This window comes from Sceloporus undulatus, chromosome 3 (assembly GCF_019175285.1).
Source record: "Sceloporus undulatus isolate JIND9_A2432 ecotype Alabama chromosome 3, SceUnd_v1.1, whole genome shotgun sequence".
Lineage (NCBI taxonomy): Eukaryota > Metazoa > Chordata > Lepidosauria > Squamata > Phrynosomatidae > Sceloporus > Sceloporus undulatus.
In genome coordinates this window covers 227,992,833-228,018,216 of record NC_056524.1, presented here as the reverse complement: position 1 = coordinate 228,018,216, position 25,384 = coordinate 227,992,833, and the positions used below count along the sequence as shown (strand labels likewise).

At 37.9% G+C, this 25,384-nt stretch overlaps 1 long non-coding RNA gene across 1 annotated transcript in view; it reads right to left on the bottom strand.

Annotated features, from left to right (window-relative positions):
• LOC121927012 overlaps positions 1 to 24,747 on the bottom strand; it is a 28,954-nt gene extending 4,207 nt beyond the window's left edge. Inside the window, exons 1-3 of the long non-coding RNA XR_006103124.1 lie at positions 24,632 to 24,747; positions 16,901 to 17,033; positions 9,594 to 9,714 (exon numbers count right to left, since the gene is read on the bottom strand). This is a non-coding gene — a long non-coding RNA (uncharacterized LOC121927012). The remainder of the gene's footprint in view (positions 1 to 9,593; positions 9,715 to 16,900; positions 17,034 to 24,631) is intronic.
• Positions 24,748 to 25,384: the final 637 nt, after the last annotated feature.

Here is a 25,384-nt window from a genome sequence, read left to right as displayed (position 1 = left end):
TTTCTTTTTTTGTCTGACAGAGTTTAAGCAGTTTGTTTGGCAGCTGGAAGTACCTCAGGCTGGAATTTGTAGCCAAAACTAGAGTATAGGGACATAATTTGAAAACTCTGACTTGCCGGCTGATCTTTTTGATTCATTTTTATTGTTACTTAATTGATGTTGCTGTTCCAAATCACAGTAGATAATTTGTATGTCATTCACTTTATATGACTTTAGGCATTCACAATTTGAATTGAACTGGTGTGGCTTAGAATCTGCTTTTCAAGCAGTGCCTCCTCATCAAAGAGTAGCTGTTTTGATTCTTGTCTTTTGTGATAAAAAATAAAAAATAACCTCAAGCTACTAGCAACACATAATTACAAGCCTGTGTGTTAAGAGATTAAAGATCTCCTAATAGTCTGCACTGTTTGTATGGGCCAAAGTCATCACTGTAGTTTAGTGTAGGAATTAGAGGAAACAGAATGGGCAAGGAAAAGTGATTCAGAGCAAATAATGGTCAGCGTCCTATGGCAACATTGATTTTCTTTGTTTTACTTCATTTGTTGTATTGAAGTGTTTCATTGTTCAAATATGCATATACTGTTTTCCTAGACTTAGTACCTTTGTGAATTCTTTTTTCCATGTATACAAACCAAACAATAACGGGAGTTTTAAATATTTGCAGTATTTTGCATATTTATGAAAACATATGGAGAACACTATAATGAACTGAAAATAAGATACCAGGTTCTTGGTAACAAGTGGACGTAATTGTAACTTCAAGCAAAATCAAATTCTTCCAACAAGAAAGCTAGTCTCTAAAGACTAGAACCATTGATTTGATCCAAGAAGACCTTGTACTCTGTATACTAAAGGCATCTTGAAGTTTAAACTATAAGAAGGAAGGACATTGTAGAACTTGCAACTTAAATGAAAAGTGGACAATGGATGTCTCTCCAGATCTAATGACTCTCATCATTACTTGTCATTGGCTATGCTGGCTAGGACTGACAGGACTTAGAATACAACAACATCAAGAGGGCCATGAGTTGTCAATTCTGGACAAGGTATTCAGTTCATTCCCATTTCTTTGACTCTTATGTTAGATAATCCTACTGACTTTTTGACACATGACACAAGTTGATTCTCTCTTGTCTGGAATGCCAAATTTGAAATATTCCAACATCTAACATTGTCCACATGGAGGGCTGCAATAGTGACCCCTTTGCTTTCTGATGGTTCAAGGTACACAAATTCACGCACACATTATTTAAAATATTATGTATCTATTACATCCATGCTATGTGTATAAGATGTCTATAAAACATAAATGAATTTAGTGTTTAGACTTGCGTCCCATCTCCAAGATATGTCCTTATGTATATGCAAATATTCCAAAATCCAAAAAGCATAAAAATCCCCAAAATCTCTGGTCCTAGGAATTTTGGATGAGGGAGATTCAATCTGTAGCTTCGGGGTTTTTTCCCCCCCCCCCCCTTTAGATTCCTTTTTTAAAAATGACATATGCACTGAGTTGCTAAATACTTTCACTCTTGTTTTTAATTTTCCATGTGTCAGTATAACAAAATATTTTGTTCACTCTCATTATTCCTCACACTAGTGATAACTATGGCAATACAGTGGTACCCTGGGTTACGAATTTAATTCGTTCCGCCGCCGCGTTCGTAACCCGAAAATCTTCGTAAGCTGAAAAAGCCATAGGCGCTAATAGCGAAAGCCGCGATTTCGTGCGAAAAAGCGCCGAAAAGCACCAAAAATTTTTCGTAACCCGAAATAACCTTCGTAACCCGGAACAGTTTTTTTCAATGGATTTTTTTCGTAACCCGGAAATTTCGTAAGGCGGCGCATTCGTATCCCGGGGTACCACTGTATTCCGATAGTTATTCAGTCTTCCTGTTTCTTTTCTCAATTTTCTTCTGTTTTGAATTCTTCAGCTCAGTCCATCTATTCTAGCATGCAAAGGGATCTTGTAGCACCATTGAGATTAACTGTGTAAAAGAAATTCTAGCATACTTTTTTGTAAACTGCTACAATTTATGCTACAATTTCTTTTGCACAGTCTTAAAGATGCTCCAAGATCCTTTTGCATATTGATATTCGACACTAATGTGGCTATTGTCTCTGAATTCCATCTATTCCATTCCTCATTAGAGTTTGTTATTCCTTGTCCCCTACATTTGTTCATGTTTTTCGACTCTACTTTTTGACTCTACTGGATTTATCATCCATAATCACATTCTAAATTTCTTGACGATTCTGCATCTTTCTTTCCGCTCCTTAGCATTCAAATATTTTCTCCCCAGAATCCCCTTGTAGAACTATCTACTTAAAAACCACCTTTTCACTCTAATAAATGTTTAACTTTCTGATTTTGCATTTTCTATCACTCACTGGATTTTGTTTTTATTTTTATTTTTATTTATATACCGCTATTCCAAAGATCATAGCGGTGAACAGCAAGTAAGCTAATTAGCAAGTACTTAGGTGACTTTTTTGTAGAGCTATGGCATGGATTTTAAAAAAGGGAATGAAGGCACTTCCATGTATTTTTTAATATGGTTCAAGGTGTTCCTTAACTTTTCATCTCCTATCCAAGACTGAGGCAGTAAACACAAAAATTCCACCAAATCTTCATTTTTAACAGCTTCAAAAATGGTGTCCATGGACTACTAGGAGAAAACATAGTGCAGGGAAGGTTCTGAGCCTTGAAACCATAACATTCCTGGCCAAATTTAAAGCCTAAATGAAATAGGTATTCCTTACTAGAATAGACCTCATTGATTCACAGGTCTCCTCCAGTTGGAACACACAGTAAATATTAGATTTAGGAAGCTTTCTAAACAAAATAGTCTGACTCTGAGGCTTTGTGTAAGTTATGAATCCTAGCCCATGTAACCGTGGGTCTGGTTGGGAATGGAGTTAAGGCAACATTCAGACTGATCTGTAAATAAGCATATGGATGAAAAAGAGATGGCGTTTTAAGGAGCTACTGAAAATTATTTATTGTTTTGATTTATAGTCCTTCCTACCAAAGCTAGGATTCAAGGCAAGTCACAACCAACATAATTAAAATGCGTACAAGTACCATCAAAATATCAAAACACAAACAATTTTCTAATATTAAAATGCAATTCAATTAAAAACAATTTAGAAAGTCTCCAAGAATAGCATCTTCTGTAGCAACCAAAATGTATTCATATTTTGAAAGAAAAGAAAAGAAAAAGTTTAAAGACTTCATTAACATTAGGAGCTAGAACAAATTCTTAAATTATTCCCCCCTCACCTCAAAAAGAATGTTTCCCAAGAAAGCTCACAAATGCCGAGCTGACTTTCAACTTAGGTCAGGGAAGTTTGCCTATTACCAGTTTCTGTAGTTCAGCTGTCACACTAAATGGTTATGAGGAAAGGAAAACAAGACCTTTTTATGCCAGTGTAAACAACATATTGTAAATCTACATGTGGTTAGCCAATGTGCTAGAAGCATATTTTTATATCTGTTTTTTTCATGACAGCCCTATTGATGTTTGGTTTCCTAGTGGGTACTAAAACAGGGCTGTTGATGTTCCATCATAAAAATCTGATGTTTACTGTGCTTGGTGGTATGTTACAATAATTAAATGGTTAAGTAGTATGAAGAAATGGATGGCTAAATTCTGTTACAGGAAAAGACTCACTACAAAAACATCACAGCAGTTTTAGGAAACTGATATGCTAGCAGATATTTAAAAAAAAGTATTTTGAAGGGCAATGAAATTACACAAGCTTGTGAAGATAAGTTAACAAGAAAATGGCATGACAGGAAAACATATTAAGGTTTTCTCCCCCCACCCTTCCCTCACCCTGTTCGGTATTTGATAATTGATGTTTGATTCATTCCATAATGATTTTTTCTGTTAATAGTTTAATTATATAACACATTACACCTATTTTTCCCTCCCCACATTTTTTTTTCAAATGTGCTTGCAAAACTTGAAAAAAGACCATAAAATAAGAATACCTCATAAAAACAATGTGGCCATGCCACCTTCTCCTGACCCCCATGATGCTATGAGGAAGTTATCTTTTTGTTAATTGGGGTGGGAATAATAAGATAAGGATATTTGATGTTTCTGATCTTCAGTTGTTCAGTCTTAATCCTTTTGTGCCTATCTCAATGAAAATGAAGAAGTGTTGTTAACATAATTTTCTTTTTTAAAAGATTTTTTTTTTAAGTAGGTGAAAAGTTGGGTGAAAAAATAAGCAATGCTGCTACTGGACTGAGCATAATCAATTAGTTGGTAATTTTGAGTAAAGATGCTGAGAATAGAACCAGAAAACAGAAAATGACAGATGGCACAAATACAGTCACGAGAATATACAAATGTTTAGCTCTCAAGGACATTGGAAGGTAAGAAGGAAAAAGTGCCCCCTTACTAAGGATCTAATGATTTGACAGGTAAACATTTGTTCACATATATAACTGGTCATTGTTCACAGTATATACTGTTTGGAAAATACTATGGTTATCATCCTATTAGTAACATACACACAGTTTATGTGCATGTATGTCCTTTTTGGAACCTGTGAAACATTGGTGACTGCTGCATTACTACTAAAATCATTGTATACGTTTAAAATATATGACAGTAAGACCAAAGTGCATTTGGTAAATTAGCACACTTTAAGTTGTTCTTGGAGATGACCTGGAGGTGAGTAGGCTTTACATAGCCAACAGCCATTTCCTGGACAGGATTCTTCTCATCTTATAGCAGGAGGTGGGTGAGGGAGGAGTTGACATTATCCCCCAGTAACCCTCCAAACCTCTTCCACAATGCAAAATGTCATTATAAAAGATGAAAAGGAATACTAAAAAGTGAAATGAACTTCTTTGTTTTACAACCAAACATAAAATAGTTCTTTTTGCCCCCCTTTGTCTGTCTGTCTACCTCCTTCCATATAAGGTAAGTGTCACACTCATCCTTTGCCATTCTGGTGAAGTGTAAACATTTATGAATCATAGAATAATAGAGTTGGAAGAGACCACAAGGGCCATCCAGTCCAACCCCCTGCCATGCAGGAAATCTCAATCAAAGCATCCCCGACAGATGACCATCCAGCCTCTGTTTAAAGACCTCCAATGAAAGAGACTCCACTACTCTCTGTTAGGAAGTTCTTCCTAATGTTGAGGTGGAATCTCTTTTCCTGGAGCTTGCATCCATTGCTCTGGGTCCTAGTCTCTAGAGCAGCAGAAAACAAGCTTGCTCCCTCATCAATATGACATCCCTTCAAATATTTAAACAGGGCTATCATATCACCTCTTAACCTGCTCTTCTCCAGGCTAAACATCCCCAGCTCCCTAAGTTGTTCCTCATAGGGCATGATTTCCAGACCCTTCACCATTTTAGTCACCCGCCTCCACATCCTTTTTGAATTGAGGTGCCCAGAACTGGACACAATATTCCAGGTGGGGCCTGACCAGAGCAGAATAGAGTGGCACTATTACTTTCCATGATCTAGACACTATACTTCTACAAATGCATTCTAAAATCGCATTGGCCTTGTTAGCTGCCGCATCACACTGTTGACTCATGTTCAACTTGAGGTCTACTTGGACTCCCAGATCCTTTCACATGTTGTCTTGTTCAACCAGGTGTCGCTCATCCTATATCTGTGCATTTCATTTTTCTGCCTAAGTGCAGTACCTTACATTTCTCCGTGTTGAAATTCATTTTGCTAACTTTGGCCCAGCTTACTAATCTATTAAGATCCTTCTGAATTTTGATCCTGTCCTCTGAGGAATTTTGATCCTGTCCTCTTAAGAAGCTTTCTAAGCAAAATAGTCTTCCTAGTTTGGTTTCATCTGCCAATTTGATAAGTATGCCCCCAATTTTGTCCTCCAAGTCATTGATGAAGATGTTGAATAGCACTGGGCCCAGGACAGAACCCTGTGGGACTCCACTGGTCACTTCTCTCCAGGATGAAAAGGAGCCATTGTTGAGCACTCTTTGGGTTTGGCCAGTCAACCAATTACAAATCCATGTAACAGTTACCTTGTGTAGCCCACATTGTTTGCAAGAATGTCATGGGAAACCTTATCAAAGGCCTTACTGAAATCAAGATATACTATATCCACAGCATTCCCTTTGTCTACCTAGTTGATATTTTTATCAAAGAAAGAGATAAGATTTGTCTGGCATGATTTCTTTCTCTGAAACCCATGATGACTCTTTGTAATTATGGAATTGCCTTCTAGATGTTCAGAGACTCTCTGTTTAATGATTTGCTCTAGAATCTTTCCTGGTACTGATGTCAGACTAACTGGACGATAATTGTTGGGATCCTGTTTGCTTTCAATTCCAGTGGATTTTGTTAGTCTTGATTGAATGGGACATCTAAAAGGTCTCCCATGAACCTAATATAGCCTGAGGATGACCACTCTGAGAAACATTATCTGAAAGGTGATCCATATCCATGGTTGAGATAACTTGCTTGCAGTGTATGTTTATGTAGAAAACTGGTGGGAAGTGTGGTCCAGTAGAAAGACAGATCAAGTTTTTCCCCCTCTACTACAAAGGAAACAAATTGGGGATGGATCCAGCTAAAATGTAGCAAGCTAAAGAAAGCTATATATTCCATTTCACTCTATGGAAAAGGATACATTTTAGTTTTATTGTACTGTAGGAAGCAAGCAGAACTGCCACAAGAAAGGTACTTAAAGTTTAGTAGTAATATCTTAAGGGCAAAATAAAAATAAAAATTCAGTAGAAAGGGAAGGATTGATGCCACATGATAGACATGGGCCTATAAGGAAAGAATTATATTTGAAAACATTCATTTAGACAGGATTACTGTATGATTAATTTGCTCATCATATAATGCATGCTGTTACAACTTAAATGATTCAGAGTTACATAATAATTTTCTGAAGTACCACACCATGGTACTGTAGTATGTAGACAATAAGACCACACTGATACCCTACATCAGCTACTTAGTTATGTGTGTCTGACCCCTCACAGACGAGCTTAACAGCCAGAAGCTGCACTGGGCAAAAAACATATGTTCAGCTATTGATCAGGATGTAAGAAGGATGATATTTTCATCAACCCCTGATCAGCCAGCAAGGCATGATGAAGAATTGCAACAGGGATCCTATTTCTGACTTCCTCACTGGTTGGTAGGAGAGGGCTGGAAATATTATCCTCCTTGTGGCCCAGTTAGCAGTTGATGAGATCTCCTTCTCCTGATATGGCTGTCAGCAGTTAAGGCAGGCTTGCAGGTGCATTTGTTATCATGGCAATAGTAACACCATAGTGACTACAGCCTGAAACACATGAACCAAAAGAAGTGGCTTCCAGCCACTTTGGGTGCATGGCATTTACATGATGCATGCCCCCAAAGTAGCCAGAAGCCACAGCAAGGCTGAACTCCTCCAAAGGACCAGATAAAAAAGGAGTCTGTTTAAACTGACTCCTGGGTGGCATGGCTTGGGCCCTGCAGCAGTGGCCCATTTTGGGAATGGGTATGCGGTTCCTGTGGTCCTAGCCTGATCATGGCTGGAGTGGCCAGAGGGTGCTCCTTCTCAGCTGTCTGTTTCACTCCAGGTTGTCTTACTCAGTGCAGAGCAGTTACAGATCCATAATTCTTGATTGTGACTCTGTAACTGCAATAAAGTATGCCAGCCATAGCCTTTTAATCCTCTGGCACAGCGGTGCTGGATTTTTCCTTGGTACACACACTAGCTTAAAACAGAGATCATAGAAAAAGTGGAAGTGTTCCTCCAAAGTCCTAAATCAGGGGGACCAATTATGTCTTTGAGAAACATAACCCACCTAATGACACCCCCTTTAAAATCTGATGTTCTATAATTATTTTCAAATCCAATAATGACCAGTTCACTTCCCGGTTTGAGGGCAGGACAATAGAGCTTCTCCTGTATGACTGCATCATTTTTATAGTGGGAATGAGTATCATGCTTTCATATTGAGATATTATACTATTTACTCATTAGTTCAAGGTCTGAAGCCTACAATTGTTGTTGCTGCATGATCATTCAGTGTCAGAAAGGAGTACAGTAAAAAGACTTTCGTGTTCTTTGGTCCAGCTTTTAGACAACATTGATTTATCTGTAGGAATATCATTAACTGAATAACAGCATGATTAATTGAAACTAACCTTATCATCAGGATGAAATGAATGTTCTTTATTCTTTACAAACTGAAGCAATGGATTTTTTTCTATGATAATACTATATTCCATTTAGCATCACAAGGGGAAAAAGATATTATGATAACAATAAAATAGTGGTGTCAGTCTATCACAATATAAAGATGTACTCCACTGTCAGTTCAAGGGCTGTTATGTCATATAATGTACTTTCATAGGTAACAGCTTTTGTGGTTTCAAGAAAGCTTTTGTAAATCCATTTTAAGCAAGGGCTGTAATAAAATGTTGTAGTATACCATCTTCGAGCAGCCAGCAGAATTGCTCTTATTGAGGGTTTTTGCTTACTTCAGATGACCTCCACAGAATATTATAATCTCTAAGGAGATCATGCAGGTATTCATTTTTATAATTATTTTTTTCTGTAGCTGTTGAACAGTTTTAGTCTCCAGTGAGCTGTATTCAGGGGTGGGGGAAGAGTGATTCTTTAGGTTTCATTTAACAGTATTTTTTGTACTTCTCATACATGCACAACTGGCACCTTGACTAATATCACCAGTTTGAGCTGACAAAAGTGAGGTGAGAGATGAGGCTAAATGAGGTCACAAATAAGGATTTTATCCCTCACCCTCCCGATGAGATTTTCCTTGAGTCTCTGAAGTTCTAGCATTACAGTAGCTTAAAATATCAGTTAAGCATTTAGAAATATAGGTTAGGTATCTGAAAAAAAGAGGCAGACAAAGTTACAAAGAGAATGCAAACACAGCAAATATGTTCTAGGTATGAATGGCTTTCAGTGTCTCACTCTCAGTAACATTAGGAATTTGGGAACTGCAAGAAAAAGTTTATTTCAGGAGGCAGACATCTGATTTGGTGGCTATGTCTTCAAACCCCCTCACCAGGGATATCCCTGAGAGCTGATGGCAGACTTTACCAGGCCCTTAGCAGCTTTTTATCCAACAAGCACTTGCTGAACTTTCAGATATGCATTGAATTTGGAAAATGTAATATGGTGCTTATGTGCTATGATATGAACATTGATTGGCAATAGGAAGCACTGTCAATGTAAGATGGTGGGTGGCCAGGCTGGAGGTCTGGACCTTCTACTATAACCTAGATTAAATGACCAAAGACGCTTCCATTAAATTTTTTCTTAAAGCTTCTAACATTCAGACACCATGGCTTTTCCCCCCCAAGTCAGCTTTCCTTACTTCCCTAATTCCTATTCATGCTTTTTTAGAGAGATCTGGAAATGCTGAACATTTTTAATGATGTTTTAGGTGATTTAACAGTGATAATAGAATCATAAAATTATAGAGTTAGAAGAGACCTCACTGGCCATCAAGTCCAATTCCGTGCCATAAAGGAATACACACATTCAAAGCACCCCCAGCAGATGGCCATCCAGCCTCTGTTTAAAAAAAAAAAACCAAATAAGAAGACTCAACAACCTTCCGAGGCAACATAATCCACTCTCGAACAGCTCTTATTATCAGGAAGTTCTTCCAAATGTTGAGGGGAATCTCTTTTCCTGTAGTATGAATCCATTGCTCCAGGTCATATTTTCCGGAGCTGTAAAAAACAAATTTGTTCCATCTTGAGTATATCCTTTCAAATAGTTAAACAGCACCTCTTAACCTTCTTTTCCCAAAGCTAAACATGTCCTACTCCCTAAGCCTTTCTTCATAGGGCATGGATTCCAGAACTTTCACCATTTTATTCACCCACAACATATTGACGTGACTGATGGGACATACAAAAGAGCCTCTTTAGCATACCTTAAACTTTGGGCAGGTGCATATATAGAGAAGAACTCCTTCAATATCTGGTCCCAAGCTGCTTAGGACATTAAATGTCATCATCACCACTTTTAATTCAGACCGAAGACATACAGTTGGCCCTTCTTATACACTGATTTTTTATACACAGATTCAAGCATACACGGTTTGAAAATGTTCAAAAAAAGGTATAAATTTCAAATATCAAACCTTGATTTTCCATTTTTTATAAGGGACACAATTTTGCTATGTCATTATATTTAATGGGACTTGAGCATACATGGATTTTATTATACACGGGGGATCTTGGAACCAAACCCCAGCATATAACAAGGGTCTGCTGTATTAGCATCCAGTGCAATTCCTTTAAAACTGGTGTTATATAGGTAACAAGTTTGTTCTAAATTAAAGGTCAGAAACTGCAGTTTTGCATGTCCCAAAGTGCTTCAAGAGATTATTCAAAGGGGTTTAGTGTATAAAAATTGTGGGGGTATACACAGAAAACATTTCTCCTGGGCAGCACATGTATTTTTTGTGCAAGATTGCTGCTTCCTATGTGACATTTCCCAGTAGTCTTGCACAACAAAAATCTTGGGCATAAAGCAACATGTTTGAATAACAAAATCTTACAAGAAAAAAAAAACATTCACAAATCTTGCACGTAAAACAGGCACAATATTTTATTATACATGGTTGCTGTTTTCTGTGCAAGATTGTTGCTGTGCCAAATTTTTGTTGCAGTAGAAAAGAGAGACCTTCAACAAACAAAATTTCACACACAACTGTGGAGAGCTGACTGAGATGGGCCAGCCAAGCAACAATCAATCAAATGTGAGCTGGAGGCAGCCAATCAAATCGAAAGCTGAAGCTGATAAATGGTCTGTTGGTGACATTTGGAAGTTAGATAGGGTTTCAGTTAAGTCCAGAGGGGAAAGTTGTAGTGAGGGTTCCAGTGTGAGACCAGGACGGTTAGGGGTAGAGTCCAAAAGTCTACTGGTACACATCCAGAACTCTGAGAGAGTGTGTGTTGCTGGGGTAGGATAATCTGTAGAATTTTGTTAGCCCGGTTGGCTAGGATAGAGATAAGTTTGAGAAGAGAACATAATAAAAAGATTGTTTGAGTTTTAAATGAAAGTAACCAGTTTTCTTTAGAGAGAGTATAAAGGAAACTGTGACAAGTGTATAAAGCAGCATACATAAAACATTGTCAAAAACTGTTTAAATAAAGTTTTATTGTTGTTCAAGAAAGACTTGTCTGGAAACTGAATATTTACCATGCTACTAACAATTCAAAACTTATTTTGGGGATAAAGTGGCAGTAACAAAGTGGTGGCAGGATCACAGATTAATAAGAGGAATAGTGTTAAAAGTAGAGGTGTTCGTGACTATTAAGTGGCAGCGGCAGGATGAAAAGGCCTAGGGTGCTATCATCGTAGGAACTTAGTGGTGGAGAATAAAGTGGTCGTGACAATGACTGCTTGGAAAGAGTGGGGGATTTTTGCACAAAATCTCACAATTCTGACCCAAAAAAATCCATATGTATATTTCTGAGCAGAATAATTTCTTGTAACACTTTGGAATGTGTAAATACCATCTTGAAACTGAAGAAATATTTGTTTTCTTCACATTGGGGAGAAAAATTAAAGTTGTAATGAGAAGAAAATAGGTGAACATTAACACTTCTACAAAGAGCTGGGGGGTCAGCAGTCATTCTGATAGTCTGTTCTCTCTTTCTTGTCCATCCTGACTTGGTGGATTGGCAGGTAATTTTACCAGGTAACTACAAGATTTCCAGACTCTAACTGCATAAGCAATGAAAAAGGCTGAGTTAGTATTAAATATTAAAATTTATGATAAATACATTTATCATACCATGGATGAAACCTTTTCAAAAAAAGAAAAGAAAAAGAACCTCTTCATATACAGACTTCAACCATAATAAGATGCTCTCTTCTTCCCCAAATTGCCATTTCCAGTTTAAAACCTGCCAGTGTGTGGTAGACAATTGAGGATGGCAGCTTTAGGCTAATCTTAGAAAGTTAGTAAAATTTTCAGAACTTCCCCTCACATGAATTTCAGCGGCATGTTTGGCCACAGTAATTTCCCTCAAATGTCATATGAGAGTAAAATAAACTACTTCTACTGGAAGGTCTAGGTCTCATTAAGAGCATAATTTAGGGCAGTGTGAATAAAGTGACACTTTCTAAACAAAAAGTCTTGGATTTTTCTCCTCTTGTGTCTCCTTTTCCAATTAAAAATTATACACTGAGAAGTTTGACTTTGCTTACGTATGGTAACATACACATCTCTGTACTTTTGCTTAGTACTGGATTGCATGGATATTGCAGAAGGAAACTAGACGTGTCAGGGCTGAATATACATTACAACTAGCTTGTTATTTAAATGTCAAGTGGCAAAGTAAACTCTTTCTTCTCAGACAGTGTTTCCAAAAGGTATTGGCTGGCATTCTGATTTGCAGTTACAGATTCATAATATAGAGTTACAGATCCATAACTGCTCCATACTAAGTAACACTATGTATCCATTACCATGGCACTATTGCAATAATAAATGCCTGAAAACCTACTTAATAGCTAGGAGCTGTTCCAAGTGACGTAGGTCTGTTCTGCTGGCAACTGGGAAGCAGCAAGGCGTCTCCAGTTCTGTCCCACAAGGGAATGAGGCTCCGAGAATCAGAACCAGGTCCCCTGGTACAATTCCTTGTCTCACCACAGATCACTGGTGAGAGAGGACTGGAAACATCATCCTGCTGTACCCTTACCACCTGCAGAATAATCACTTGAAATGGTTGCTGGCTGTTAAGGGGACCTTGGAGATGATACTTAGTTACATATTTGCAATGAAATCAGTGACATCTTCTCCTATTAATACTAAATCATGATTCCATTACACTTTACCGATGGGAGAATCATGAGGGGATGGCTTCATTAGACTTTACACTTGGGAGAAGGACAGGAGAAGCATGCGGTGTGTGATAATCTTTGGCCCCTGATGACACGATTAGCAGAATTTAAGGATGGAAAAAGGACAGGAGAAGGACGCTGTGTCTCCCATGTGATAATCACCACAGATTTAGAACAATCACTAAAAAAAGTCAAAGAAGAAAGTGCAAAGGCAGGCCTAATGTTAAATTTAAAGAAAACAAAAATAATGACCACAGAGGATTTACATAAATTCAACCTAGATGACAAGGAAATTGAAACAGTTAAAGATTTCCCATACCTTGGATCAGACATTGACCAGAATGGAGACTGCAGTCAAGAAATCAGCTATGAAGGAACAACACAAAGTCCTAAAGTGTAAAGATATATATAGCTGAACACTAAAGTTATAATAATTCAAGCCATTGTATTCCCTATTACCATAGATGGTGAGAGCTGGATAGTGAAGAAAGATGGGGGACCTTGAAACAGTGGTACATGCTCTGGTAACCTCTCGGTTGGATTTCTGTAATGCGCTCTACATGGAGCAACCCTTGTACCAAACCCGGAAGCTCCAATTAGTACAGAATATGGCAGCTAGGTTGGTCACTGGATGCTCCAGGATTAGCCATATAACACCTATCCTGCAAGATCTACATTGGCTGCCTATTCGCTTCCGGGAGCAATACAAGGTGTTGGTTATTACCTATAAAGCCCTAAATGGCTTGGGCCCAGGGTACTTGGAGGACCGCCTCTCCCCATATAATCCGCCCCGCACTCTCAGATCGGTCGGGAAGCATTTGTTGAGGGTTCCTAAGACGAGATATATCTCGTCCTCACAAAGGGCATTTTCTACCGCGGCCCCACAAATCTGGAACTCCCTTCCTGACGAGCTCCGCTCTGTCACCTCCCTAGATCTTTTTAGGAAGAAACTTAAGACCTTTCTTTTCCGACAAACTTTCCCCCATGTGTCCTAATGTTATGCTGTTCTCTCCTTGATATACGAATGTTTTTATCCAGCTAGCTTTGTTTTTGTGGTTTTAATTATCTGTAAGTTTTATAGTTTGTAACTTCTAATGGGATGTTGTTACTATTTTGTCGGTAATACGTGTTATGTCGGGTTTTTATATTGTATCACTTCTTGCTGTACACCGCTGTGATCTAATTTGGAATAGTGGTATATAAATAAATAAATAATTTATTATTATTATTATTATTATTATTATTATTATTATTATTATTATTATTATTATGTGGTGCTGGAAAAGAGTGCTGAGGATACTATGGACAGCCAAAAAGGCTAACAAATGGGTCCTAAAACAGATCAAAACTGAAATTTCACTGAAAGCCAAGATTATTAAGAAGGCATGACTCATTAGAAAAGACAATAAAATTAAGAAAAGTGAGGGGAATGTAAAAAGAGAGGAAGACAACATGCCAGATGGATGGACTCTATTAGGGAGGTCACGGGTATGAATTTTAAAAATCTATGCAAAGCAATGAAGGATAAGGAGTCTTGGAGGTTTCTCACCCACAGGGTCACCATGGGTCTGTATTGACTCGAAGGCAGTTAACAACAACAACAACAACAAATGGAATGTGCAAAATCTGAACATTTGAACATTCCTCATATTATTTTTTATATTGCACAGACTGTAGGAGTCCAAAATATGGCCTTTAGGGCTAATCTTCTATTGCCTTACTCTTTTCCTACCATTAATAAACTTCTTTGCAGCACTGTGCGCTCATTGATCAGCTATGTCTAGATCTCCTTCCTTCCCAATGGTTATATAGAACACCTTGAAAGAAAATCTGTTCCCTGAAACTAGATTTGCTAAAGCTCCAAAACATGTTGGTAAGAGTAATGAAATATTTCTTCATCTATAAATATCAGCAGCACCTTGTGAATTCAGATTTAGCTACAACATAAAGGGCTGAAATGACAATCTCTTGTAGGGATGGTGAAAAAAAAATCCAATTAGATAAAAGTCCCACATAATCAGAATTGTCTAGGGGAGAAAGGGCCAATTTTATAGCACAGTACAGTTTTAGTTTAGCAGTTGTCAGCATTTTATTTGTACTGATTTAATTTTGTCAATTATTTATGGATTCTATTGAAAAGGCTTCACATTTTTACCACTAGAGTTCTGACTTACAATTAATGTTTAATCTCTGCCTGGAAAGGCATTCTTAATTGTTCCCTTCCAAGCTAACATAGATCTACACATTATTTAGAAGGCAAGGATTGGATTTATGTTGTTCTGCAGCAGATCAGTGGAATTTCTGGATCAGAAATTAAAGATTATGAGCAGCGTGGCAGACTATCAAACTGACCCACTTTCTTTCTTGTGTGGAATTTATTTTCTCCAGAAGCAATGAATTGAGGGATTTTATTCTCATATTAAAATCTAGATAAGACTTTTACAAACTGCTACAAAATCTGCTATATAGGGGATTAGCATTATATTACTTGTGCAACATAATCTTAATAGAAGCTAGTCAGAGATTTTGAGTTTTGTTAGTACTGAAAGAATAAATGGTATGTTGATTACACAGGGGCTTGTTTGGCTTTCTTTAAAGAAGCCCTTCTGCGCCAGCATGACTGCATCAATCAGATTATAAAATTGAGATGCATGGCATAAACCCATGCATGCTCAGTTTCTGAAAGGCAGCCCACATTAACTTAGCATGTTGAGAGTAATAAAATGCTATAGTTATGAGTAAATGGCCTCTCAAAATTCATCTAGTTATATGTAAGGAGAGAAACTGGAAGAAACATTTCACCTTTTTAAGCCCCAAGGGGAAGAGAAACTTTTCGATGCTTCATCTGAATTACAGCAGAACTTGGGCAGTGGTAGAAGCACAGTATCTCTTCCATTTCCCCTTTCCTTTCCTTTTAAAAAGGAAAACAATAACTGGATGGCAGTTCTACTACCATCTTGCATTCTTCACAATGCCACATACCTAGTATCAGCATGTGCTTCACAGATTATAGATTTATAGATTTATGAATTATAGATTTATAGATAATAGATTACTGCAAAACCACAATCTTGATTATATATATATCATGAAAAACCATGGATCATTCATAAAGAAATGTGTGTACCACAACATTCTATTAGCATCCTAGAATCCAAGAATCATAGAATCATAGAGTTGGAAGAGACCACAAGGGCCATCCAGTCCAACCCCCTGCCATGCAGGAAATCACAATCAAAGCATCCTCAACATATGGCCATTTTCTGTCTTAATGCATAACCTGTACTCAGGACAAGACGCTACTGCTATAACAGAATATCGAGAAATGGAATGTTTTCCAATTTGCAAGGAAGTTTGGTGAGTATACACCATACTATTAGTCATTGATATTGCAATGACTTGAAATGATTATTGAAGAAATTCAAGGAAGAAAATGCAAAGGCAGGTTTATAGCTGAATATTGAGAAAACAAAAATAATGACTATAGATAGTTTACATAAGTTTAAAGTAGATGATGAAGACACTGAAATAGCTCAAGATTTGCCATACCTTGGTTCAATCATTAATCAGAATGGAGATTCAGTCAAGAAATCAGAAGACAACTAGGACTTGGAGGAGCAGCTATGAAGGAACAAGTCAAGGTCCTGAAATCTTCCTTGAATACTAAAGTTAGAATTGTTTGTGCCATCATATTTCCAAATTCTGTTTATGGTTCTGAAAGCTGAACAGTGAAGAAAGTTGATAGGAAGAAAATCAACTCATTTTAAATGTAGTGCTGGATAAGATTTGGTGCTGGTATTCTATGGATACTGTGAATCGGTAAAAAGACAGATAAATGGATCCTAAAGCAAATGAAGCCGGTACTCTCCCTAGATGCCAAGATGACCAAACTGAGACTGTCATACATTGGCCATATCATGACAAGATATGATTTACTAGAAAAGACAACAATATTTGGTAGGGTAGAAGACAGTAGGAAAGGAGAAGACCATATTCCTAATAGATAGACTCAATTAAGGAAATAATCAAGTGAAGGTAATAGTGGTCATACCTTACCTGGAATATTGTGTCCAGTTCTGGGCAGCACAATTCAAGAAGGATGTTGACAAGCTGAAGCGTGACCAAAATGATGAAAGGTCTGGAAACCATGTTGTAGGAGTAGATGCTTAAGGAGCTGAGTATGTTGAGCCTGGAGAAGAGAAAGTTAAGGGATGAGATAATAGCCATGTTTCAATATTTGAAGGGATGTCATATTGAGGATGGAACAAGCTTGTTTTCTGCTGCTCCAGAGTCCTAGGACATGGAGCGATGGATTCAAACTACAGAAAAAGATATTCAAACTAAACATTAGAAAGATCTTTCTGATGAACTTCCTGTTCAACAATAGAATACACTGCATTGGAATGTGGTGGAATTTCCTTCTTCAGAGGTTTTTAAACAGAAGTTGGATGATCATCGGTTGGGAGTGCTTTGACTGTGTGTTTCTGCATGTCAGAGGGTTGGGCTAGATGGCCCTTGTGATTACTCTATTATTTTATCCTATTCTATTAAAAATTAAACTTCATAAACATTCATGGCAGCTTTATTGGCTTAATGAGGGAAGCAGGGGGGACCTACTTGTCATCTATGGGCTGCTAAGACAAGTAGAACTGTAGTGTACCTGTTCTTCACGTTGCCTGTTAATTTATGGCAACTTCATTCATTTAATAGGATTTTCTTAGACAAGTAATGCTCAGAGGTGGTTTTGCCAGTTCCTTTCCCTGAAGTATAGTCTACAGCTGTTTATTTGTTGCTAGTCTCCCAAACAAGTACTAACCAGAGCTAATCATGGTTAGCTTCCAAGGTCATACAGGATCCAATGCCAAATTGGAACAGTTGAAAGATAGTCTTTGTTGGCTACATTCTTCTGCTGATAATTGAGAATTTCCATTGGCCTAATTTTGTATTGTTGTAGCACTTTGAGTGTATATTATAGTCTGTTGAGTGGAGTGAGTCTGTGAGAGAGCAAGAAACGTAGAGTGCACTTTCTTGCATTCCATCCCATTTGAATCCAAATTATATAGTTGCCAGCTGAGGATAACATTTTATGGACCATAAAGTTTATGACTGTTTATGCAATAATAAATCTATTAGTATTTCCAAATGTCACAGATACTTATTGGCCCACATCCAATATCACAGTGATGTACAGAAAGGAAATTTCTACCTCTGCCTCTTTGTGCCAACCAGAAAAATTCTTCAGATGGTTTCTGGCCCATGTGGAGTAAGTTTTTGGAGTGCAGCAAGGGATGCAGTGCGTAGAGAAAACTCACTCACTCTTGGTTCTGCTGAGGGAGGCCCTTTTGGATTTTGGTCTTTGTGGTTGTTTTAAGGTAATTTTGCTGATGAAATTCCTTTTACTTCAATATAGACACCCTCACCTCTGGAAGCTGATATCATGATACCACAGGAATGTTACATTTCATAGAAGGAGAAGCCTTGGTGTTCAGGCAATTACTACCTTCTCTCAGTTGGATGACATTTTGAGAATAGGACATAGATCAATGACAGAGGAAATGATTTGTATGCAAAAGGTTCAAGATTATATTTATGGCTTATTTTTTTAAAAAAAGATTCAAGTAGCAGGAGATGAAATAAGATCTTGGACTGATACCAGAAGTCTGAGTGAACAGCACTGGGCTACTAAGTAGACAACAGCCACACTGCATAAAACACCTTCTTTTCCTCCTCAACAAATTTGTCAATAGCAAAGCACCATAAAGCAAACTTTCAAAGCGCAACATAAATTTTCAAGTAGGGTGGTGCCGGGGAGAAGGGATGTTGTTGAAATCACGGCCATTGTTGTTGATAATTCCATGTAGCATGGCTCACAAGTGAACAAATAGCCAGCTTCTAGTTATCATATGAACAGTAGAATAAAAGCATGGATAAAGTAATGAGTTACATTGGTTCAGTTAGTGGGAAGAACAACATCTTTGTGTGTTATATACTGGGTCATTTAAAGCAAACATTTTCCCTCTGGCTCTGTGAGTGAAGAAAATTATAGTAGACGCCACACAAATAAATGATCCTACAATGTGACAATGTCTTTCCCATGGTCCTACAAAGAGTGAAAATGAACACTCCATCGGAGTACACTTCTGTTCTTTGTGCTTATAAATTAAGTTTTCTTGGCAAACAACTCATTTGGTCAAAAACCCCAAAGCAATTTAGCGTTGCATTTCCCTTGCACTCCAAGCACTTGAAGTAACGGTGTACTCTGTCAGTGATGGAAGAGATGTTTCAAGATAGGCAAGTTCATCTTGGTTATTTCCTCTAGGCACCAGCTTTACTGATTCGTTAATGTCTGTTGCCCTTAGCAATTTCATGCTTGGGCTATCACATACATTTATTACATTACTGAAGCAAAGATAATGGTAATAAAATATCTCATTCTGAAAAGGTTCAAGTTTATAGCTCAGGATTCACTTCTTGTAGCTAACCCTAATATTTGTGTAACACTTTGCATCTACAGCTGCTACACATTTACCTATTAATGATATGAATATCATGAGTTCTTTTATGAAAAAGTACTTTTTACTAATAGATATATGCAGATAAGATGTAACATCAGCTACCTGTGCCTCAGAGGATGTCTGTAGAAAAAACATGGATATAAAACTAAAGTTAAGTCACATAGCAATATGGAAAGAACATTTCATTTAATGACATGTGGACCATGGTGGCAAGTGAAATCAAACACATAGGATACATGCATATAATTACTCAATGCCTAATTTAGTTCTGAGCAAATTTTGGCCTGAAATCATAGAATCAGAGTTTGAAGAAACCTTAAAGGTCATCCAGTCCAACTCCCTGCCATTTTCACTACGCAATCAAAGCTCTCCTGACAGATGGACATTCAGCCTCTGTTTACAAACCTCCAAAGAAGGAGACCCCACCACACTCCGAGGCAGCATATTCCACTGTCAAACCATTCTTACCATCAGGAAAGTCTCCCTAATGTTTACGTGGAATCTCTTTTCTTGTAGGTTGAACTCATTGATATAAGTCAAAGAGCTTTATCACATGGGAAGAGTAAGCCAAGATGTAGTGAGAGAAGCAGTTTTCTGCTTTCTTTTCTGCATGACCCCATAACATTTTCATTTTTCTTCCAGAGGGAGACCATCATAAAAACGTGCCTTTTGTCAAATGGATTTTCCCAGTAAAACAAAAGGCACACTTTTATGACCGTCTCCCTCTGGAAGTGAATGGAAATGCTTTGAGGGCATCTGGTGAGGTAAACAGAAAGCAGCTTCTTTCTTGCTGCATGTCGGATTACTTTTGTCATGTGATAAGGCTCCTATTTTCTGGAGCAGCTAAAAAACAAATGCTCTCCATCTTCAATAAAACACCCTTTCAAGTATTTAAACATAGCAATCATGACACTTCTCAACCTTCTCTTCTCTCGGCCTATCATACCCATCTTCCTAAGCCACTCCTCATAGGGCATGCTTTCCAGACCTTTTGCAATTTCACCCCCCTTGGGACATCTTTCAGCTTCTTAATATTCCTCCTGAACTGTGGTGCCTAGAACTGGTTGCAGTACCCCAGGTGAGGTCTGATCAAAGAAGAATAAAGTGACACTATCACTTCCCTCACCCTAGACATTGTACTCATTTTGATGGACCCTAGAATAGCATTGGCATTTTTAATTACCAACATCACACTGTTGGCTCAGCTTGTGGTCTATTGAGACTCCTAGATCTATTTTTCATGAACTGTTGTCAAGCCAGGTGTCACCCATCCTATATCTGTGCATTTCATTTTTCTGCCTAATGTAGTACTTTATGTTTCTCCCTGTGGAAACTCATTTAGTTAGTTTTGGCCAGCAATTTAATCTGCTAAGGTCATTTGGGCAAGTTACACTCTTTCAGCCTCAGAAGATGGCAGTGGCAAATTTCTAAAGAAACATGCCAAGAAAACCCTGTCATAGGTTCATCTAAGGATAGCCATAAGTAAAAAAATGACTTGGAGACACACAACAACAACGCATTGTTTCCTTCACAAATAAGAGGGAGAAAGAAAATGAGAAATAGATTTTTTTTCAATGTAATGATTTTTGATGATATTGCCAAAGTAAATATTTTTATTTCAAATAAAATTAAACTTATTTTAATAATAATAATAATAATAATAATAATAATAATAATATTTATTTGTATACCGCTATTCCAATACAGATCACAGCGGTTTCCAACATTAAAAATTCCACAAGACAATGGTTACAACAATATCCCAACAAAGTGCAAACCCACCCTCCATACAAACAAAGAAACCCAACAAGAACAGACCAAGACTATACAAGAACTACAACAGATTAAAACCATAAAAACCACACAATAGCTGGATTTTGGAAAATAAATAAATAAAAGATCTTAGTTTTGAGTTTGTTTCTTTTATTTTGTTTTTTTTTTTCTTTCTTTCTTTTTTAAAAAAACACCTTTCTAGAAACAGAGGTTTGCAAAACTTTATCTTGTTGCATATCACTTTTTGAAAGTTTATGCTTGAATAAAACTTTACAAAGAAATATAAAGAAAGAAATCTTCACAGAACTTAAACTGAGATTTTTTGCTTACCCAACAGAAAATCTCACCCGTCTTCTTCTTCTTATATGTTATTAATTCTGCTACTTTTTCATCTACTGATTTATTATTGCCTGAGGAGCATCACTTTCTCCTAATAAATATATGGCCACTCCATTTTACATGCAGCAAAGAAACTCCTACCAATAAGGTCAGGCTTTGATGTTAGCTATAACTGTTGACTGACTTGAGTAATGTACACTATTCAAGCAATTAAAAAAAAAGCCAAAAATGTTTTTTTCTGTACCTACAACAAGTCAGGAGACACATACTGAGAAATATTGAACAACAATATGGTGGGATACGTTTCCCCCATGTAACTTCACATTTCTTCAATAATATTTTAGCAGGTAAACTAGTTTTAGAAATAGTCTAAGCCCTTACTTTGACTCCAGTTTAACTAGATTTGACAGATCCACACAAGTATTTTGAAGTGTTGTTAAGGTAAATCAGCACTAAGCTAATTTTGTTGAGTAATTATCTGGTTTTTTCCTACACATTGTTGATACAGGGGCTGAACAGATCACCCCGAAGGGTGGCTTGCAGCCTCCTATTTCTTTGCCAGATTGGGGCTGCAGCAATCACATGTGCCAATCTGGCCTTTCCATGGTGCAAAAAGGAGCCACAAAAAGCAGCTCCTTTTTTCACCACAGAAAGGGTGCCATAGCTGCAGGTGCCGTGGCTTTTCAGTGTTCCTTTGGTACTGTGTCAGCTGGGTGTAGAGCTAGAGTAGCACCATGATGCAGTCGGCCATGTGGTGGTGGGGGAGCAGCATCACACTGGCATGGGGTGGAGTCAGGTAATGCATAGTGCAGATGCCATGCCCCCACTGTGCCTCCAGGATAGCCTTTGATATCGGTCTGTACAACCCCACACATTGCAATTGTGATTCACTTTCTCCTAGAGAAACTTTACAATATGAAATGTGTACTCATTTGATTCCAAGTATTTATTGTTTTCTACTAGTAGTATGGTATCTCCATATCTCAGATTGTTGATATTCTTTTCTCCAGTCTGCACTTTTCATTCTTCCAATTTAAACATGCCCTGTGTATTCAAATGGAAATAGTTAAAAACTCCCAATACCTTGGATCAATTGTTAATCAAATGGAGATTGGAGTCAAGAAATCAGAAGACTAGTACTGGGAAAAACAGCTATGAAAACACTAAACAAGTTGTTGAATTGCAAAGATATTTCACTGACCACTAAAGTTAGCATCATCCAAGCCATTGTATTTCCCATCACTGTTTATGGATGGAAAGCTGGACAGTGAAGAAAGTTGATAGAGGCCCTGTACAGACCAGCCTGAAAGGCCAGCCTGGGCGTGGAGTCAGGGCGTCGCATCCAGATGACGTACAACCTGACTCCGCTCTCAGGGCGCCATGATACAGTGCACCACTCCACATGGTGCATGTCATCATGAAGCTCCTCTGGTGCTGTGTCCAAATGACACAGTGTTGAAGGAGCACCATATCACCACACTGCCACAGCTATGGAGTCCATCTGAGTGCACAAAAAGGAGCCACATTTTGTGGCTCCTTTTTGGACCCTCAAAAGGCCAGATTGGGGCCATAGCATGAGGTTGCCACAGCCCTGATCTGGCTAGGAAAGAGGTGGCATTCCAGCATCCTGCCGCCCCTTTGGGACGGTCTGTCGAGCCCCAGAAAGAAAATAAATCCATTTGAGATGTGGAGAAGAGTGCTGAGGTTACCATAGACAGCCAAAAAGACAAACAAATGGGTCCTGGAGCAGATCAACCCTGAATCCAAGTTGACTAAATTGAGGTTGTTGTATTTTGGGCATACCATGAGAAGGTATGACTCACTTGAAAAGACAATATATGCTAGGAAAAGTGGAGGGCAGTAGAAAGAGAGGAAGACTGAATGTCACGTGGATAGACTCAATCAAGGAGACCATAGCCCTGAGCTTGCAGGACCTGAGCAGAGAGATTGTGGACAGGGGGTCTTGGAGGTATTTCATTCAGCCTGAATCAAAGTGAAATCAAGGGCAGTTAACAACAACCACAACATCCATTTGAATCCATAACGCTAGCAGAAAAACAGGAAAATTATAACACCTGACATTCTTCTGGCATAGAACTGCAATCAAGTCCAGTGGAGTGTGGGAGCTATACAATATAATGATATTATCCATATAGCTAGGCTTGTCTATGGTGGTTCTGTTTTAATAGAAGATCATTGAAAAAGATTCATAGGCTTTATGATCAGCATTTATTTAGAGAAGGATTTTGTCAGACAAAATGCTGTGTTTTTGGATAGAATTGTGTTCTATTTTTAAGTGTTTTTTAAAAAAATCTAGGAAACATTCAAAGATTTTAAATGTTGTTAAAACTGTTTTAAGTTTCAGATGTTTTTGACAATGTGAAAATAAGTTTCTTTCTGTGAGAGCTTATTTTTAAATATCCCCATAACACATACACCTCTTAGGTTTGACAGAGTTCATATATTCCTCTGGGATATGACTGTACAGACATCATTTTTAAGCTTCATCAGCCAGACAGCTCTGGTTCAAGAAGGTGAAACACCTGACTAGCACTGTTTATAAAATTTGTATGTGTCAACTGACCTATACTAGTCTCTTATAAGCTGCATCTTAATAGCCCCCTGAGCTATTTTGAATCTCTCTATTCATGCTGTTTTTGTTATTATTATTGCTGTTGCTATGCCCTTATCTATTTATTTAAGGCAGTACTTTTTACTACATCAGTTGTAGATATTAAGATGAAAGGGACAATGATTTAGGAGAAAGGCTAGTGTTTACAATGAGTTCAGGTTTCACAATGTGAATTTTAGTTGAATTGAGACTGAATTCTTTAATTTATATTCACATTCTGAACCAGAAAAGACTGGCATACAGCTATCATGAATAACCACAGAGGAGCACAGGGTTCCTGTACTGCAGCTGTGAAGAATATCAGCACTGCAAATTTTCTTATCTTTGCAATAAATAGATGTGCTGTACAATGAGTAAATTGTCTTGGAAACATAGGGCTAAAGCTATTCTCGCACATGGACTCACTAGATGATACTGAACAAACATCTGTATATTTGTCTCAGTGCCTCATAATGTGGACAAGAATAATGAAGAGTTCTGAACAATAATATGCACAATCAACAATAAATAAAATGATATCTTAATCACCTTTTAGATAATCCCTTTATACATAAGGCGAGAGTCATTTTTCTGAGGCATGTCCCACTGATGAAGGTACAAATAGAATGGTGGCCATCTAGATGTTGGTGGACCCCAACTTCCATCCAGCATGCTCAGTAATGCTGAGAACTGTAATCCAGAAACTCAGGTGAGCTACAGGTCTTCCATCCTTGCTGTGGGCAGTTATTGCTTCATTTCAAGGCCACATCTGAAAAGCACATGAGTTCTGTTCAGTTGTCTAATTAGAAAGGCATGAGAGGAAATGAGGATGTACTAATTGGCTCTGCATTCTTTCTCATTCTCATTTCCCACTGAATGTCCCCTCCCCCCCCCATGTTTTTGAGGGTGATAGTTTGAGGTTGCCAGGGGTCCTATTCTATTCATGCAGTCCAGCCCACAAGTGAGGTAGAATCAAGTTTAGTGAAGGACCTACATAGCACAAAGAGCCTAAATGAAGCAGCTAAGTAGGAGAACAGGCTCTCTAGTTTTTTCTCCTGCAAAGTCTGGAGGGGGCAGTATAGGTGACAGGGTCTTTACAAAAAGGCCTGGAGCAATAAGCATGTTGTTATTCTGTACTCATTATGTGATGGGAGCAGTAGAACACCTGAACAGGGATATGGTCCATGTCTCTTTAAATGCATGCCAGTGTTTCAATGAGCTGTGCACAATTTGTATGTCTATTTCACTTTATTTCTACTAGCTTCCACAAATGAATGGGAGTTTTCAGAATGAAATAGCCAT